Source organism: Anopheles maculipalpis, chromosome X, assembly GCF_943734695.1.
Source record: "Anopheles maculipalpis chromosome X, idAnoMacuDA_375_x, whole genome shotgun sequence".
NCBI classification, from domain to species: Eukaryota; Metazoa; Arthropoda; class Insecta; order Diptera; family Culicidae; genus Anopheles; species Anopheles maculipalpis.
In genome coordinates, this window is record NC_064870.1 from 2,557,946 (window position 1) to 2,577,463 (window position 19,518).

At 46.6% G+C, this 19,518-nt stretch overlaps 1 protein-coding gene across 2 annotated transcripts in view; it reads right to left on the minus strand.

The window, feature by feature from the left end:
- Positions 1-19,518, minus strand: part of LOC126556282 (neuronal acetylcholine receptor subunit alpha-7-like) — a 63,932-nt gene that overhangs the window by 13,365 nt on the left and 31,049 nt on the right. The gene's annotated exons all lie outside the window — the stretch shown is intronic.

Below are 19,518 nucleotides of genomic sequence, written 5' to 3' on the forward strand. Positions count from 1 at the left end.
GAGACAAAGCAACATCGCAAATAAATGGATGAAATTGTATTCACTTTAACCCTTCTGCTGCGGTGCTGCGGTCCCGAGTGTCCCGAGCTCCACTCCGCGTAGTTAACCAACCAGCAAGGTGACGTATTTCCGGAGTGCTTTTATATTTGGCTTTTTATTTCCCCCCGGTACCGTCACCCGAGCAGGTCGACAACTTTGTTCACCGTAAACGAACGTTCCCATAGTTTTCGATTATCGAAAAAAGGGATTGGAAATGAAATGTATTCTTATTACAGCTAGAACAAAGGGGCAAAATTAGCCCTGACCAATGTACGATTCGATGGAGAGAGAGAGACAGAGAGAGCGGGGGAGAGATTAGATGAGGTTCACCGGCGAGGACTGGGTGTCTAGCTTGGCCGACACGTTTCGGTAACGGGCGGACGAGCATTAGTGGGAAGTTGCGGTCGGATTCGACCCCAAAATCATCTTCAATAAAATTGACCGGGTCAATGGTTTTTGGTGGGCTAGCCACGGGAATGAACATTACGGAGGTTTTCCCCCAGGTATATCTGCACTGTACTCTCACGTTTGGAAAGCTGTTGCGGTTGCGAGCAGACAATAGCAATGATATCAATAATATGGACGCTTGGGGATCCCACCAAAATGTTGGGTGAAATTTGTTTGGTTGAGATGTACACCAAAAAAAAAAAAAAAGGAGGAAACATAGCAACGGCAAGAACCTAGTAATGATTACTATATCCACAACAATCTGCAGTATTTCGTTTCTTTTGGCTGGGCCGATGACTTGACGACGACAACGCTTTTTTCTGGTTTTTACTTTTTGTATGAGTATGAGTGCTGAGCGGAATGAAATAAACATGATGTAATAAAATCCTGTTACAAACGTATTAAACAGCGAAGCCTCACTGTCAACAGTGATGCGAAGGAATCAGTTTTGGTGCGCCTTTACGTCGAAAGCGAAGGAGTACAGTACGCTTCTTTGATTTCTTTTGTTTAATTTTTTTATTTGTTTCCATGGTTCGAGTAAGCCATCAAAATGGCTCGTTCGTGTAATTGAAATGATTTGATTAATTTACACCCAATCACACACCGTGGTAAAATCATTTCTGGTTGACAAGAAAAAATGAAGCAAAACAATGGCTACAGAAGAAACTGTCAAAATGCAAAGCGTGGACTCACTTATACTACCGTACGTACTGAAACTGGTTTTGTTAAAAAGAATCAAACAGGAGGCCGTTGATTTGTCATGTAACTGACAGCTGGGAGTTGTCAAAAAAAAAAACGCGGTAAATGACGTTTCGGCGATGGTAGTGGAATGGGCAATGAAGCAAAACAGATCCACTGTTCACTAGCTGTCACTCTTTGGGAAGTGTATTGATGTGGAAAGCAAGAGCGGGAAGGAAAGAGGGGTCAGAGAGAAAGAGAGAGAGAGAGATTGAGTAATGTTCATTTATTGTACTAATTTGTCTAAATTCCTAGGATTGGGATTGGGAATTTCTGCACAGGACACAATCGTATGGGCTAGCTGTAATGTCAGATTTCTTTGTTGTTGTGTATGTTGTGGTTAGTATCTGTGGGTGAGGCATTGGATATTCCAGGCTCTGTATCTTCCTCTCTTTCTCATCCCACTGTGCGGAGTAAATATTGAAGATTGAATCTTGCAGGTTATGGATGGGCGGCGAGAGTCATCCAGCAGCATAATATGTAAGCCAGATTGTGTAAAGAGACGGCACCGGGGGATGCTGATAGCCGATCCGATAGCGTACCGTACCGTATAAAGTGTCATGCTAAATCCAAGCGTCTCCTTCCACAGTTCCAACCGCATCCTTCCGGCCTGGCTGACCTCGTCTGTGATGTGTGCTGCTCCGCGAGTCAAGATCAGCATGATAAAAAAAAAGAAGCGAGACAGGGCATATCCGTGCACGAATCTGACGGCAGACCACGGTGGGTAGCGTGAAAGGTGGCGTTTTTGTTGGGGGGGGGGGGGGGGGGATGGGGGAAGATATGACGGTATGATTTATGCATATTTTGGCATAAAATTTTCCCTTCACCTATCGCACGCAACTTCCAACCTGCCTCGCCTCGCTTTCTTTTTGCCGTGCCGGCCTGCTGGAGTGGCCATTGCGCCACACGACGCGAACCATTGCGAGAGAGCGCTTTGCGCTCCATTTGCTTCCGAGTTGGTGCGGTTTCGGAGTCTTTTGTTCCGTACCGAAAAGTCACGTCAGCCCCACGACACCGGATCGTTCCGCACTGTTCTGTCACTGTTTACTCTCTCTCTCTCTCTCTCTCTCTCTCTCTCTCTCTCTCTTTATCTCTCTTTCTCTCTCTCTCTCTCTCTCTCTTGCATGTGTATAGCTGTACACCATGTTTTCCATGGCCATGGTCTTTGGTGTGCATGCTTGCGGACTTGCGTTTTCCACCGTACTTGTAACTCAATAAATTAAATGAACAATAAACGACCGTTCTAGACACGAACGGTTCACACTTTTCCTTGCTTCTCCCACTTTTTTGAGGAGAGGGGGGGAGGGGGTGGGTATGTGCCGGAAAACGGGACAGTGGGGGGGGGGGATAATTTTCGTTTCCACAGGCGCAAACCGCTACGGAAAGCCACGTCCCGGTGTACAAGTTTTTGGGCAGCCGCATAACCTGCTCGCACACCGCATTGTGTTTCTGTGCCCTGTCCCCGGGTGCCCGGCACCAGAACACCAGAACAGTAATAGTTGGTGCGGCACCGTGGGGAAATTCGGTTATACCACCCTTTTTCGGAGATGGTCGTTCCGGGTCCATTGGAACGTAGTAAAAACAGGTCAAAACCTTTTTGCCTATCTTTTGCTGCGGAGGTCACCGTAAAGCATGGTGGGATCGCTTGGTATTACCGACGCAAGTTTTCTCAGCGATGCTGATGCATCCAAGGGGCGCAGGTGAAGGGAGCGCTTTAAAGATTGAGGTACACTGTGTGTGAGGATAACTTTTTTTTTTGTAGTTGCTTCGTTTCCCCTTTTGGAAAACCTTTCGGCCTTTTCCTCGGGGTGAAGGGGTTTTTTTTTTGGTAGTAGATCATAATCAACTGGGTTGGGCCGGAGAAGACTTTTACAACGTCCGGACATGTTTGTGCTCGTGTCGAAATTCAAGGAGCGCCGTGTACACGGGCACGCGGGCTTGCTCACACAATAAGAAGTTCTCGCAAAGTTCTCCGGAGTTCTGGTATCCAATAAAGGAAGTTCAATAGGGGTAGAGTACTTAGCGTTACTCCTCTGTAAGCTCACAGTAACGCGTAAGACGCTTACCGGGGAGAGGTTTAACAGTTGTTTTTAGTAGGCAGTCGAGTTTGACTGGTTTCCTGGGGCTGTTTCTCACTTGACAGGTCGTTAACGTCAAATGGGAAAATGCGTATCAGTATCTAGCCGCCTTTGAGGGTTTGCCGAATGGCGATGCTTTATGTCACCGGAAGGTCAACTAGAGTAGAGGGGTAGGGCTTTCCCCCTACCAAACATTGATTCTAGCACCGGGTCAAACATCAGCGTACCTTGCTGAGCTTAAAATCTACACACATTAAACAAAAACTGCTCCGCTTCGCGCTTGACAACGTCTCGTAACGAGAAGAAACAGCTATTGTTAGCCATTGTTTAGTCGTTGTGTACGGAAGGCAACTAAGCTTTAAGCGGGAGTTAATTACGTTTTTGAGTTAACGGAATAAATATGTCCCGCCCAAGGACACAAGAAGGATGGTAGTGTGCTGGTTTTGCTGCTTTCGGTGTGGAATGTGGAACATCATTCCAGTGAATGAGCGGGTCGTATATCTTCATCACCATCATCCAGAACATCAGTTTCTGTCTTGCCACGGTACGTTGGGCGGGGGAGGGGGGAGGAGGGGGAGGCGCATGGGAGAGTTTGGCAAAGCAGACTGGCAGGAGAAGGCGAAAGACTAAAAATATGAGACCATAGCTACGGTTTTAAAATGTTCTGGCTGTACACAGACGTGATGCGTTTTTTCTTGTGGGGGAAGGATTTTTGGGGCTTTAATTCTTAATTCGAACCGGATTAGATAACCGGCGAGAGCGTCCTAATGCCGTTAGCAACGCTTGAACGATTCATTTACGAACGCTAATTACTAGCGATTTGTGATGAAAATTGGCTTAAGGAGAGCATAAACTGAATCTAGAAGGAGGCTATGGGTGTAGTAGAAGAAGTAGAAGTAAAAGTAGAAGTAGAAGTAGAAGTAGAAGTAGAAGTAGAAGTAGAAGTAGAAGTAGAAGTAGAAGTAGAAGTAGAAGTAGAAGTAGAAGTAGAAGTAGAAGTAGAAGTAGAAGTAGAAGTAGAAGTAGAAGTAGAAGTAGAAGTAGAAGTAGAAGTAGAAGTAGAAGTAGAAGTAGAAGTAGAAGTAGAAGTAGAAGTAGAAGTAGAAGTAGAAGTAGAAGTAGAAGAAGATAGAACCACTCAATTGAGGACGAAACGATCCAACGAGGCTCGGAATGAAACTCATCACTAATCAAAATAAACGACTGTATTGGTAAAAGCTGTTGTTATAGTAAAAGTAGTATCCTACAATTGCTGATTGGGTCCTTGGAGCACGCACGCATCCAAAACGTTACCCAAATGTCATCTTTGACAAATTTCATTCTGTTTTGACCTTTTTCTCCCCGACCATCATCATCCCGGCCCTCCCATTGTCACCATTTCGCTTTACAAAACAAAATCTTTCAACCCCAAGGACCTTTTCTGTTCACACCCTGCGAAGAAAAAAAAAAAGGGATGGAAAAATAAATCTAAAGTGTTCAAAGTGGTTATGGAGAAACGAAACGAATGACAGTCACATAAACGAAACAAAAAAAAAAAACAAACAAAACGTGCAGCACAAAATATTAACTCGCGCACCGTGGATAGGACAAGGACGTGTTTTTCCAAGAAGCGCCACTCGGTGCGGAATGGGAAATAATGTAAAAATTGAATTATGAATCACCGGAGAATACTCTCTGCCGTCGCACGGCTTTGTCTGTAAGTGTGTGTGTGGGTTTTTTTATTCCTTGACACACGCCAAGAAAGGAAATGCGTCGCCTTGCCTTACATTCTATAAGATAAAGCGTTCCGCGAGCGTGTCAGTTCGTAGTATTTGTCGTTTTGCTTTGCTTTCTCGCTGAATTTCTTTCCACCGGGTCGTGTTTTGAGCAGGGAAAGGTACCACATTGCCTATTGTTTTCTACCGTGCTCCTGCTGGTTTCACGTCACAAATGTGTTGTACTGTAAATAAAGCCCAAACAGTATTTTTCAAAAAAAGGCTGATAATATCGTGCTAACAAGGTAGTTTTGTAGTGCAAATTGCATAACGCTTACGGTAGTGGAGCGACAGCAAATAACACCCTTAGCTTCCCTGGAAGGTATGCAACCCACGTAACAAAACATTGTCACCTGAGTAGTTTCTTTGCGAGTGTAAAAAGGTTTTATTAATTCATCGCAACAAAAATAATAACCAAAAGTGGCAGATGGCAAACGGTGCTGCCGATCCAAAAGTTTATAGCCTTGGTGCAAAGCATGGAAAATGTGCTCCCCGGAAAACAAAACTTTAATCATTAATGGAACCTGTCAGGCAGCTGCACGAACCTTGGGTACGTAAGAGTGGGCTTTCTTCTTCATCGCTGCTCAGTGTTGGCATCATACATCGCGGACGGCTGTTGGGACGGCAAAGCCAATCCGCACCTGGCTAGTTGTTGAATGTTTTCCGCTTTAAAACTTGTTTATTACGTTAAAACAAACTTCCACTGCTCTAGTGGTGGCCATTTGCTGCTCAGGAACTAATACAAAAAAAAAAATCGTGCAATCCGATAAGAAGCACTCATCTGTGGCAAGGACTGCTTCTTGGACATAATACACAGAGTTAAACAACAACAAAGAAAACCGGCACGGAAACCCAAAAATACTGGCAACTGTCAACGGCACGCTCAACACTGGAAGCCGCAGAGAAGTCCAAAAAAAAAAAAGATGGCGGAAGTCACGAACCCGATGTGGCGGGCCAGGGAGGGGGGGGGGGGGTAGGGATATCCTCGCGGGGGGTTTGCTTGTGCAGTACACCGGTTTGGTTAATCTAGCGGAACTAATACCCGTACACTTTCCAGCCTACCTGCCGGTTTCCGGTCGCCGGGAGGACATTTTTCGCCGAGGGCTTACAAAAATCGCCGTTCCGTTTGAGTTGCTGAATGGGTCGGCAATGGTGGAAGAACGTGCATGGCAGGTCCCGGCGGAAGCACAATTTTAATTTTTGAAGTAACGGTTTTTGCGGTACATCGCCAAATGCCCGTGTGAAGCCGGGTGGCACCGGTACGAGACATCTCAGGGTATGGAACTATTCTTTCCGAGCGAAAGTGCTCAGCTGCTGGGACTGCCAATTGTTCAGGTAGCGTAGTATGCGATAGAGCAAAATCTACCAAGCTCGATCAGGATCAGGAAGGCCCGGATAAAGCAAACAAACAAAAGAGAAAGAAAAACCCCTTTTCGAACAAATCAACGATACGGTTGTTCGGTCCAATATTCCCTTCTGGGGCGAATGCTGCCAAAATTTGGAAAACACACACACACACCCGGAACGACGCCAGCTTGGGCGGAAGCGGGCGACATCCGTACGTACTCTCTGCCCTCTGTACCGGAAAAGGTATTATCGGACAAAAGGTATTCTTTACGATTTTCGGACAAATAATTGGCAACCAGGCAAGCAGGTCCTGGGTGCGGGAGTGATCGTTGAAGCGGGCCCCGGGAGAACTTCTTTCGCAAAAAGCTTAAAGGATTACTGCCGGGTGTGTACCACATCAGCAATGGGCATGGGCAAAGACATCGGACCACGATATTCAGACACACATACCGTGTCCGAAACATTCCGATCTAATATATTGTGCCGAGAGCAGGTTTTGCTTCGATAATCGAAAACTTCACCTGAGGTAGTGCCGGTTTTCGCTGAAAACTTAAGGAGAATGGTCGAGTGAAGCTGCACCGTACCAAAATCCCTAATTATGTGATCCCGAACGTGGTGCAGGCTATTGATGAAGTGCTACATTTAATCATCCTGTGGTGTGAAGGTTCAGTACACGCGTGGTTCAGGGTTTGTGGTGAATCATCGAAACCTACCGAGAATCGCTATTTAGTTGCCGGGAGTTACCCTTGACAGCGAGAGTCCTCGAACAATTCCCTTGTTTTTCCTCGCTGTGTAAAGGCGGCGGAAAGTGGTTGATGAATTATTCCGCCACTTGCGCGCACAAGTGCTGCAAGCACTCTGTAAACAAGCAAATCTACGAGACCTCTTACACCGTGCCGGCGTCCCGGAGGATATCCTGCGGCTAGCGCGGCTTTATGCTAAGCATCTAAGCACTTCTTTTGATGTTTGGTCAAGGTAGCAAATCCTTCAGTCGGGTTCGCCGCGAACGTGATTACTACGCAAGCAGGCACGGGCGTTCTGCTACTGCTGCACGCCACTCTTTCGGGCGCTCCTTGATGGAGTGCCGGGTGTGTAGGTAGCGCAACCCAATCCAGGGACGCAGTCGAGTCAGCCGGATGTTCGTTGTCGTGCAAAATTAATTAATCGTTTTATTGCATTATTTATTTTACCCTTCTTTTATCCGGCATTCGCTTGCCTTGTTTCGGGGTGCCGTGCCACGGACCGGCACGCTGACGTACGAAGTGGAACTTCTAAGAAACTCCACTCAAACCACTCCACTACGCATTATTACAGACCGAGCTAGGGTTCGTGACTGCGTGCGTGCGCGTGTGTTTGTGTGTTTTTTAATACTTTTACTGACAGAACAACCAACTTTTGATATCGTTTTTTTGGGATAACGATTATCGTGCTCAATTCTCTGGAATCGAGAGTCGTTTTCCGAAATGTTTTGGACGTTTCGTCTCGTGTTGTGCGCTTCCTTCCAATCGATGAGCGAAGGGGGGGGGGGGGGGAGGGGCGGTGCCAGCTGGTGCGGGAAGGTCTAATTTAGATGAATGATACATTTTTATTCGCTGCCTGCCGAAAGCAATCATTCCACGCCTTGATTGGCAATTACGCATTCGGCAGCAGGCTGGCAGCACTGCCGGCGGTACGCATCGTGGATCCGGCAGGGGGGATGGGGAACCCGACGGCTACCGAACGACTGCGGCGATATGATGATTTATGACCGACCGAACGGTTTCTGTTTGCTCAGCTGAGCCTCCCGGTCGGGTGATGGCAATGATGGTGTTTCATCTCTCGCTCGGTTCGCTGTTGGGGAAGCTGCAGCCTGCAGCATGATAGTTCGTGATGGAGTGTAAGCCTCTGTTACTTCCATACTAAGCTGCCAAGCTATAATTTATTGTGGCTCATTTTTTTTTTTTTTGGTTTCGTTGTCCGTACTCAGTTTGCTATATTCGCGGTGGGCAGCAGTTAAAAGTTTTCGCTTGAATGAACCATCACGAAGCAGCAATTCTTTTGAGCAGCAGGGCTTCGACTGAATGTCAGATTCGTTGGACTTTTATTGATGAAACACGTCGTGTTGTAGTAGTATGTGGAGCAAGACAGCAAACTACGGAACTTCATTATTTTCGGCGGATAACCTCAGCACCCTCCATCAAACTCCAAAGCTCCAGAGCGCTCACATACATCAATTAAAAACGAAAGTACGCGCTCACACCCGACACCTGACAGTTATTTATCGTGCGTAATTACTAACAACCAACCGTCGGTGGAACGATGCCCCGCAACATTGTGTACACTATTTGTTGAGAGCCTCGGCTATCTGCTCGGAGCCTTTCCGGCGAAGTAATCCGTTCGTCAATTTTGCTTGATAAATTAGTTTTCCGCCCGCCAGCGTACCCAGACGCAAGACGCTTGACTGGAAGTGTGTGCCCCAAGTGCGAGGTGATGAATCGAGCTCCGAAAGACAGCTCCAATCAACAGCTATGGACAATCAATATCAATAAAACAAGAACCCTCCGCCCCGCCGAAGGCTTACGACCGACCGATCGCTTCACTTTTTAGCAGGCACTTTTCGCCGGCTAACTGTCAGCGTAGTGCTTTCGCTTTATGACAAAATCCGCACCACTCCCATCGCTCATTGTCTTGGGCCAATTATTAATGGGCCATGACTTTGGGACTTTTCTTCTCGCACGAAGATACGGAGGCACGATACGGATCTGGCGGCCCGCATCTCAGACCATGAGTTGAGACGATGTGCTGTCTGCAGGTCTGGGCCGTTTTTGGCGTAGTTTGTGGCGAAACCTTGCAAGAAAACCACACGTTGTCTTGATCTCGGGTGCGCTCGGATGCGCTCATGGCGTACGAGAGAAATGTACGAGCCCGGCACACGCTCGAGTTCCTGCGACGTGGCCATACAATGGACGTGCACGTGCTTGCCGAGTCCGGTGGCAACCGTGCCGTAGGGCAACCAACCATCCTACGGGCACAACGGTACGGTGTGCCGGAGCGCAATAATAATTGCGTTCGCTCCGTAAGCTCACACTACTCCTGCCAGGAGTACACGTACCGTAGTACGAGTGATGTATGGGGGGGAGAAGGTGGAGCGAAAACTGTGTTGGATCAGATTTCTTGCGCCTAGGCGTCTGGCTTTGATAAATCAAAGCAACGAAATAAAACGCCCCCGTCACGGTCGACCCAAAACGATACCGGAATGTGCTGTCTTGACGGTAAGCAATAGCAGCAACTATCTATCTGTCTATATATAACATAACACTCTCGCTCCTATAACGACTTCATCCTTACACGAGCCGTAGGATTTATTTAGGCGTACGAATAAGATACCTTCACAAGCAGGCACCGTCACGCATTACCGCTGATTGATTAAGTAATGATGCGGTGATGTTGATGGCTGCACGAGATACCCCGACCACAAGCAAGCGCTACACGGCGATGTTGCAAAGTTCATTGCTGCAAATTAAAATTCCCACATTATATTATCCCACCTGCTTTTGGATTGCGTTGTGTGTTAGTGCCGGCAGATGTAGGTTCCGGCGCCTGCACCGAGGCAAACTATTTGACATGCGAAGCCACAAAGAAAGTTTGTGATTTTCCCACGGGAAACATGAAGCCAAAAGATGAACGTGTTTTCGAACAATTTTATCGCTTAGTTTCGGTAGGGGCCGAGATTTGGATGGGGATGGTGCGTCGCGTGCGCTTACGCTACGTGCGCACGAATCACTCTCACCAATCACTTTTATTTTCCCCCGAAGACGTTTCGTTAGTTGTGAAGCAATTTGTCAACACACAGCTGTTAAAACGATAAGCGTGTCAGACGGTATGCATTGCTTAAGATGGGTTTGTAGTGCGGTTTGCATATTGGCAGGGACAGGCAGGGTTTATTGATGTGCGCCTAAAGTTATACAATGTTCAAGCATAAATTAGGCATCCCAAGAAATGATTCGTTCCTCCGTAGTGAAGACTGACTATTCAACTTCCTGGTATCGGAAAGTCTAGTAAGCCATTTTAGGAGCTTTTTTTTCAATTAACTAATTAGAAAGAAGTAAACAAATCTTTGAAGGAGAAAACCAACCTATCAAGCCAAGAACAGATCCTGATAGATGTACTTTTGTGTGGCAGAACAACTTCATACTGGTTACCCTGCTACAAATTCTAGTAGCTGCTCGAACCACGTTTCTTTTCGGGCTCGAACATCGCTGACTAAATCGACTTTATCGACCGACCATAAAAAAATCTGAAAATCTGTGAGCAGCTACTTTTCTTCAATAATAGTTAAATCAACAACAGTAATACGATGCAGATAAATAATGCACCGATAAAACTGTCCCGAAATCACTTTTCGTAAAGCTATCAACTTCGTATCTCATTTGCATAAAATGGTTTCTCATTTCTCGTTTGACATCAGCGAGGGAGATGGCGCGCGCGCTCAAGAAACCCTCACTAAACCACCCGTAGCAAATGAAGATGAAAAGGAAATGAGAATCAGTTCCATAAAAGTGTCCTTTGATAAATTTCCTCCCCAAAAACACTATCAGACGGAGGGCTACTACTCTACTCTAGGGGTCATTAACACAGCGGCCGTACAGATTTGCATAAAAGTTTTATTTCACACTTCTTCTAGGAGGCTGCGCTGTGGATGTCGACCGCCGGTCTACCGCTTCATTAGTGTCGATTGCGTCGGGTCATCGAACCACAGGGCTTTGGGGTGTGCGCACGGCGATGAATGATTCGTTTCGCGATCGTTTTAAACACATTTCATTTGGCGAAAAGCGACATTACAGCACTGGCTGCTGTCACACAGCGAAAACCTGCAGACTTTCGCCGCGCGCGAAGCTTAAGGCTTCGTGATAGACGACTTCATTGGGTCCACACTGACGTTCGCTTGCTTCCCTTCTATCCTTTCTTGTTTTGTCTGCTCCCCAGTAAGGTGGTATGAAAATTTTGGTTTTCGGTGACAAATTAACCGCAAAGGCTATTTGATTCTGATGGCAAGGCAAATACAACAACAGCATGGAGCACGCGCGGCGACGGCCAAACTTTGTCGTACTGGTGCTGTCACCGGATGTTGTGATACACCGACACCGTAATGATGCGTTTGTGTGGCGGTTTTTCCTCGCTACCGATACCACCGATATTCTAGCCGGTCGGAAACCGACCGACCGAGACCATCATCGCTCACCCGGGCTCCCATTGAAGCGTCGCAACCCGGCGGCCCTAGGCCTAATGTAAATTAAAAATTTCGGGAAGCGAGAGAGCGAGAGACAGTTTGGCGTAACGCTCAACACCTGGGGGCCACACGGTCTAATGCACGCTTTTACCACGCGCGTAGCTCATACAACCGCTGAGGTTATGCGTATTTTATCGGATTATTTATAGCGACCTTTTTTTCCCCCCTTCTTCTTCCTCTCCTCGTCGCTTGTGTTTTTTGTTTCTTCCCTTCTCTTTGTGCACGTTTTCCCTTTCCGCTACAAAGGAGGAAGCTTTAAACTCGATTTGGTGTTTAGGGACAGGCGGATGTGCGCATGTGAGTGAAAGTCCTGCTTATTGAGGCCGCTTGTTGATACACAGATACACACTACCACACACTGCCAAGTTGACATATGAGGAGTTGCATAACTTTAGACTTCAAAGGAGAAGAAGAAAAAAAACGCATATCCTGCAATAGTGGAAAAAAGGGCGCCTAAATTTAGGCAATTTATACGTCAAAATTCTCTTGTTTACAGCTTTCCTGTTGATTTACCTTCTTCTTCTCGCTTTTCTTTGTTTCGCCTCGCTTGTGAAACGCTCCGTGAAAGCTATCCATTGTCGTCGGCGGCTACGAGGTGACGGGGGTGTTGAACCTTTAATGGAACTATAGGAGGGCCCCCGTTGATGATACATCAAGGCGAAAGTGCTATCTTGCCCTCTTTATGGGATACTCTTCTGTGTGTGTGTGTGTACGTGTTTTTTTTTGTTTCTCTCGTCGCGATCATTGCCTGGATACTCGCGGATCAGCAGCTGACCGAGAGGTCGAGAATGATTGGTGAGGACGCGGTGGGCGATAATGTTTGCGACAGGTAATAATTTTGAATTATGGATGTGGCCACCATCGCCAGTATATACACCGGGTCACCATGACTTTTTCGTCCGGTTTGATGCAGTGTTGCGGTTATTCTCTTTTTTTTTTTTTGGGTGGTCCCGGCACAAAGGGATCGAACCCCGGGGAAGGGAACGGAATGGGAGGATGTTTGAGTAAGCCGACCGAAACTACCATCCAAAAAAAAGCGTACATATAACACTGTGTAAGCGGAAAAACGTGCTTATTTCGAGCGAGTGTTTGAAGAACCCAGCATGGGCAAGCGAGGTAAATTTTCCCATTTTTTTGTTGCTGTTCCCATGCTTTTTGACCGGAACCCGATTGCGGGCTGGCGGTGTTCTATTTCACTTAACGCCTGACATCGCCACCAATAATCGAGCAGGACGTGTGGCGTTGAGACTTTCTTGCTTGCCGACGAAGATGAAGCGGTGGGTACTTTTCTCGGCAAATTCGGTGGCTACGAAAGATTTACAGGGTTTTTTGGCTTTTGAATCTTTCAGGACAACATTTGACCTGCACAGTGGAATATTGGAAATTGTTCAATAGAATTATATATTCATCGAAGGGTCATATGCAACAATCACTATGGAACTATGAGAAAAGCTAAGGTTTACACGAAAGGGAATTAAAATTACTTTTCCAACTCATTGTGCATTATAAGTAATGGTATATAAGGTCTTCAAACGGACCAACAAGGGCCCCGTAATCGGATATCGCAGTTGTCTTCAAGGGTTTGGCAGAAAATTCACTGCTTGGAAATCATGCCCCCATGGTGGCCTGCTCTTTTAAAGACCACATCGTCGTGACATGGCCCGGTCAACAATAGATATCCAAGATGCTCGATCCCTGGCTACAGCCTTACCATCCATTGAGGTGCCCGATCTCCGAGAGACCCCGCTTCATGTTCAAAAGATGGTCTGGAGGATGCGTCGCTCAAACACGCCAAGAGCGTTTGCATCCTCCGCTCGGATGGTCCAAGAGTCGTGGCCATACAGGACCATCGGGCGAATCAGTGTGCGATATATCTCACATTTCGTGCGGTCTCAAAGTCTTCTAGATCTCAGCAGACGGTGAAGGCCGTAATAGGCACGATTCCCCTGCACAATGCGCTGCTGACATCGTTATCCGAAGTCACGACAGTCCCAAGATAGCAGAACTCTTCTGCCACCTCGAGGTTGTTGCCGTCGATTAACACGCTGCTTCCCACTCGGTCTCCGGGCTTTGCATGACCAAGGCTATATTGAACAGTAGACTGGAGAGTCCGTCCCCTTGTCTCCCTGCCATTGCCTTAATATTTGAAATATTATCCTAAATAACTGAACACCTCAATTATATGGATAAAAACCCTGCATCGAAACGATTTCCTGCAGTCAGCGATTTTTTGTCGTTTTTATTCTTATGCCCATCTTTAAAGCGTCCAATCGAGTCTGTGCTGCTGCAATGTGGTTACAATGTTGCAAGTTTGGAGAATTTTCTTTTTGCCTAGGGTTCGGAGCAGTATACCAAGTGGTGTAGTGTAGATTACACAATCGACAGTTCACTTTTCCACTGGTTTTCTCTCTCTCTCTCTTTCGCTCTCGATCCATGTGACCCAGATTGGGGAGTTTTGTTTTTTTTTTAAATATTTATATTATATTTGCTGTTTCAACACATTTTTATCTCTCCTGCCAAAGTTATATTGCCACTGTTAATTCGTAGTGAAAATTTATGCATCTTTTCAGCTTCACCGAACCAGCATCGGAGGAAAAGTTTCATCAACCTGCCGTTTTTGTGTATGTGTGTGTGTTTTGCTGTTAAGGACTCTCACCACCCCAAAAACTCGGGGTTCATTCAAGAGATGAACCGGCCACCCTCCCACTCTGGGAGGTGGTGGCCGGCGGCAGTCAACCTCCCGAAAGAGGTTTATGGTTGGAAAAAAGTAAGGTAGGTGGTTTTCTTCTTTTCTTTTTTTCTGTTGCTGAGTTTTGCTGTTTGTTGATCTCATCGTGTTGGGTGCGCTGGGCGAGTGTGCGGATATTTGAAATAAAAATGAAAAATTATTGGAGTTAGTGCTGTGCTTCTTGTTTTTTGTTTTTTTTGTTGTCCATATTGAATCATGTTAAGACGTATAAAACGTCCTTGTGTGGGTGTTAACGTGAAGAAAGAGTTTAGCTTACCCACCTGCTGAAAGGTAGCATTGCAATACGAACAATTTGCAGGCAAAATTATGTGTACTGTTGTTGTGAATTGCATACTTTTAGGCGCGCCTACTCGAAGTAATACCCGAATGTACGCAATCGGTAAGATTTTTGGTACACATTTAGCATTTCGTGATTTAAAAAAAAAACCGATCCGAAGCCAGGATTATTGATACCAACAAAAAAAAAAGAGGTTTATTCCATTTTCCACCTCATTTTATCATTGAGTGCAAAATAATCTATTTGTATTATTTTGTATAAGAAAAGCAAAATCTCTACACCGTACCACCCTGTTTCCCGTTGACACTCGCGTACCACTGTGCACGGTTTGATGCCGTGTTACATCGACCGTACAGAATGGTAGGGCCTTTCTTTATCTCGCACCATCCCATCTCTGACCGATAGAGTGTTCATTGGTTCTCCCTGTCCTCCCTGTCCTGTCCTCGGGGCGGTTTGATGGGCAAACCGGGATCCAAAGAGATGGTATTTTATTTAAGATTGCCCTCACCGAAAGATCCGAAAGATGTGGACCGGCCGGACGACACAACGGTGTCGGTTTGTGTGCCTTTTTTTTCATTATTCTCCCGCTCGGTTACCTCCGGACACCGATCCCTAGGCAGCGACCCCACTGTGTCCAGTGTCAATCCGGGTGGGACAAAATTGAACTGGGAGATGTTCAATTTGTTTGGATGCTTAGATTTAGATAGGTTTTTTTTATAAGAGCTGCTGCTCTTATATCCTTTTCTTGTCCATTTTTTTTTCGTGAGCTCTCATTCACAAGTTGAGACGTTTATTTGGGTGTCATCATAGTTGTGGCAGGCTGTTGAAAAAGGGGCGTTAAAAAGGGTTTCTAATCATTTTCCTGTATGTGTTGTGTGCCCTTTTCCGTGTCTGTTTCCTGATGCTTCTTCTTCTTTTTTTTACTGACGAGTTATTTTAGCGTGGCGGTGGCCTTTTTTCCGCTCTCTTTTGCGGCACCTTTTTTTTTTACACAAATGCCACGATATTCTCCAGGAACGGTATAAATATTTTCGCATATTTTAAGTGATTTTTTCATCGAGTTTTTGGGTGAGGTTCTCGCCCGTTATTCAACGGTCGAGAGCGGCACGTTTTATTTTTTTTCTTCAAAGCGAGCATCAAGCGACTCTTCTCAATCGGTTACGCCCGGCTGCTGCAGGAGGATGTCAGACAAAGTCTGACAGAAAGAAAGTGCCGGCACTCCCTTTTTTTCCCCCTCCCCAACCCTCTCCCCTCTCTCGCTCTCAACATGGAGCAGAGGAGAAAAAAAAAACGAGCCTGAAAAGATCAATCGAGAAATCAATTCTATTACAAAGATCATCGATCATTAGGGTATATCCCTTTCCGGGCGGGGGTTGTTCGTCCCTTGCAGGCATAAAAGGTGGGCGTCGCTTAGTGGGCGTCGCTTGATTGGAACGGTACGAACAGGAAAACCACGTCAAACAGATAAGGCAGTACCGCGCCCGAAGGCAATCCAATCGAAGGTCAATTGGAGTCTCCTCTTCCAGCCACCGGTACGGGTCAATCGTAAAAGGGCACGATTAGCCTTTTTTTTTTCGCCATGCTTCCTCCAAAACCACTGTAAAGATGTCGTCACCGCGATAGGGAAGAATCCTGACTTTCGGACGAGTGGGACATCAGTGAGGCCTCCTGAGGAAGGCGTGTTGTGCCAAGGTCAATCAGGAATTCAACGTTCCTTTTGCTGGTGACTTTTAAATGCCGCATAAAAAAAAAAACGATAGAAGAGAGCAATCAAACCTGCACACTCGATTGAAGATGCGGGATGTGGTGAGCATAGATTGAAGATTGAGCTTTAGCTGCTGCATTAGTAGTTTTTTTCTTTTTCTTGCTTCGAAAAATACCTGAAAACTTCCCGCGTAGCGAATCTCGGACGGGAAAGAAGTGCTGAAAACTTCAATGAGATCTCATTTAGCTGGTACAATCGACACTAAAAAGGTTCCTTCTGCAGTAATTCCTATTCAATTGGACACGCTCAAGTAGAGCGAAAAAGGAGTCCCGGTCCACTCCAAAAAATCCTAACGGACATTTAGCTAACGAGAGTGGCAGCAAAGCGCAAAATGCTAGTGCATCGGCGGGTTCAGATCGCAAACAGCCCGCAATCTCACCGAGAAGCAACAAAATAAAATGAAAATAAAAAAAAGCATCCCCCGTACGTACGGCTTCACATGCATGCCGCGCGCATTCTCGTTGAAGCACTTGTCAGGCCCATTGCATACATTCAGGCGAAATATCTTTTTTTTTTGCACTCGCTGCTCGCTTCTGGCGCGCCCATTCCCTGCACAATGGTGATCCCTACCACCGCCGTGATTGATGGCATAAACGCCGAGAACCATCGTGTGCTTGACAAGCGCGCACAAAGTCAGACGCGCGAATAGTAGTAGCAGTGCCTGGCGGGACCCCTGCTAACGGTGGCGAGTGGTGGAACATGGAAAAATATCAACCCCAAACCTGAACGACAACACACGCCGGTGGTGGAGTTTTCGGGGATGACGGTAGAAATGGTGCTGATTTATAGTCCACTTAAAGTGACAGGTCTCGTAGAATCGTGGTAACTCATCATCATGGATGGTGTTGCCTCTGTGTGGTGTCCGTGTGGCTTAGTGGAAGGCCGGGGTGTCGTACAAAAGTGAAAACGATGTTGAACACTGAAGCCATTCGCAATGAATGGGGAATGGTTGTGTGCCTGCACCGGTACCGGTGGCTCACGTGCAAGAATATTCGCCCAAACCGCCAGCCCCGAACAAAAAAATCCTTCCCCCTCCCCTCCCTCGCCTAATCTTTTCCAGTCAGTCAATGTGAAGCCGAAGACATCCGTGTTGCCAACTAATGACCGACCAAGCTAAAGTGCACTTCATTCTGGACGTCAAGTGGGGGGAAAACTTTCGCTGCTCGTCTCGTTGCCAGCTCGTGTATGTGTGTGTGTGCGTGCATTTTTTGTTGTCCATGAAGAAGAAAATGAAACCAAATCACTGTGCAGGGTTTTCAGCAGTTCTTGAAAGTACTTCGGTAAGTTATTTGCAAGTTTTAGCGGCCGTCATTCTGCATTTTGCATTCTTTGTGAAGCTCTCCTGTTCCGTATCCCCTCGACAGACACTACAACCGACGTTAACGACTTGAACAAGTCGGCAAAAAAGGGGGGCGATAGGTGGCTAACGAGGGTTAATGTTGAGCTTCGGGAGACCAGTTTTAATTGGTAATTTTTTTTTATCAAATGAAGATGAAAGACGTGCTGTCGCTCTTTTGCTCGCTCGGGGTGTGTCTGCAACAAACAGTGTGAAAATCTTTTGCCACGAAACGAAAGTACTCACAATGTCTAGTCTACATTCAGGCGTAGCTTTAGCTTGAAAGCTGGATAAAATGATTGCGTTTGATTGGAATCGGTCCGAAAACACGATCGAAATTATTGTGTCTCATAATCCGGCTGCTAGCGGCAACCGGATACCCGTGCGGATGATGTGGACACGAACGCTCGTTACATTAGAGAAATGGCCGGTCGCAAAGCGAAAAAGGGGCATCGTAAAAACCGAGACGGCAACATAAAACGGGACGAACGATGGCGTGTGTAGGCGGTGTGATTGCTCTATACATCTAGCGTTGCTACGGCTACAGAGCCAGATCACGGGCTAACGGTAGCAACGTAATCATCATAAACTGGACATTGTTTCCAGTTTCCCCCTTAGGGCACAATCAGCACTGATGGGTACGCTAACCCATCCACGCAGTTGGGATGGCTCGCAGCACAAAGGGATCAACGCAATTTAAGAGCCTTTAAAGTGATGGCGTGTCAATGAGAGGATCATATTTTATCTCTCTCGAGTCATTTTGCCCTGCTACGATTTCTAATCCAGCTGCAAATCTCGACCAGGTTCCGCCAGCGCCCAGGGCACAGGTTGATTGATTTCTTACCCCGCGTGTGCTGACCATCGGGTCATCGATAGATAATTACTACTATTCATCAACCCCCGGGCTGGACATTATCAGCCGCACGTCTGTTACGGCACGTGGAAGGTGGACGAATAACGAGAAAGAGAAAGAGAGACTGAGAGCCAACAAAACCCCGCAAAGTTCGGAGCACAAAGTTTGGCAGCATGAAGCATCCCAACTCTCTTGTTTTCCTACACCCCCCCCCCCCCCGCCCAAAAAAAAAAAGAAAAAAAAGTTGTCAATAGGATGGTTGTGCGTTGTGCAGGAAACCATTGGCAGCAATTAAATGTCACCATGTCACGTCAGCAACAGCATCTGTCATTAGTGAACGGGCGATCCCGAGATTGTTTGTCCATTTGATTGCTGGACGATTGCGCGCTCCGCACGATGCCCCGCTTACGCGTGTCGCTGTGCGTAAGTGTGTGTGTTTCTTTTTGTTGTATTTTCGCTTTCGTTACATTGATAAACATCACCGACTTTTTTTTTGCTGTTGTTTCTTACTCTTCTTTTGTCTCTTTTTGGGTAACAAAAAAGGGAAGGCAGCGTGGGGGAGAGGAAGGGAAGGGTGACAAAACCAATCCGACTTTTAATTGACGCACGCTGCACGTTTCGGTGATCAGCGGCGGAGCGGATCTGGCTGCTGATCTGATGCAAACGTCAGTTACGGACATCGATCTGTGCGAAGTTCGGTGCCCCGTTGCCAAGTGGGAATGGAATTCGAAACATGATACAACCCCTCCGGGTTTGGATTTGGAAGGCAGGAAGGAGGTTGTGTTGTAGTGGGGGAGTGTAATTACTGATGGAAATCAAAATGAGAATGAAGCAGCAGGATCAATATATCTGGGTATCGGGTTTTA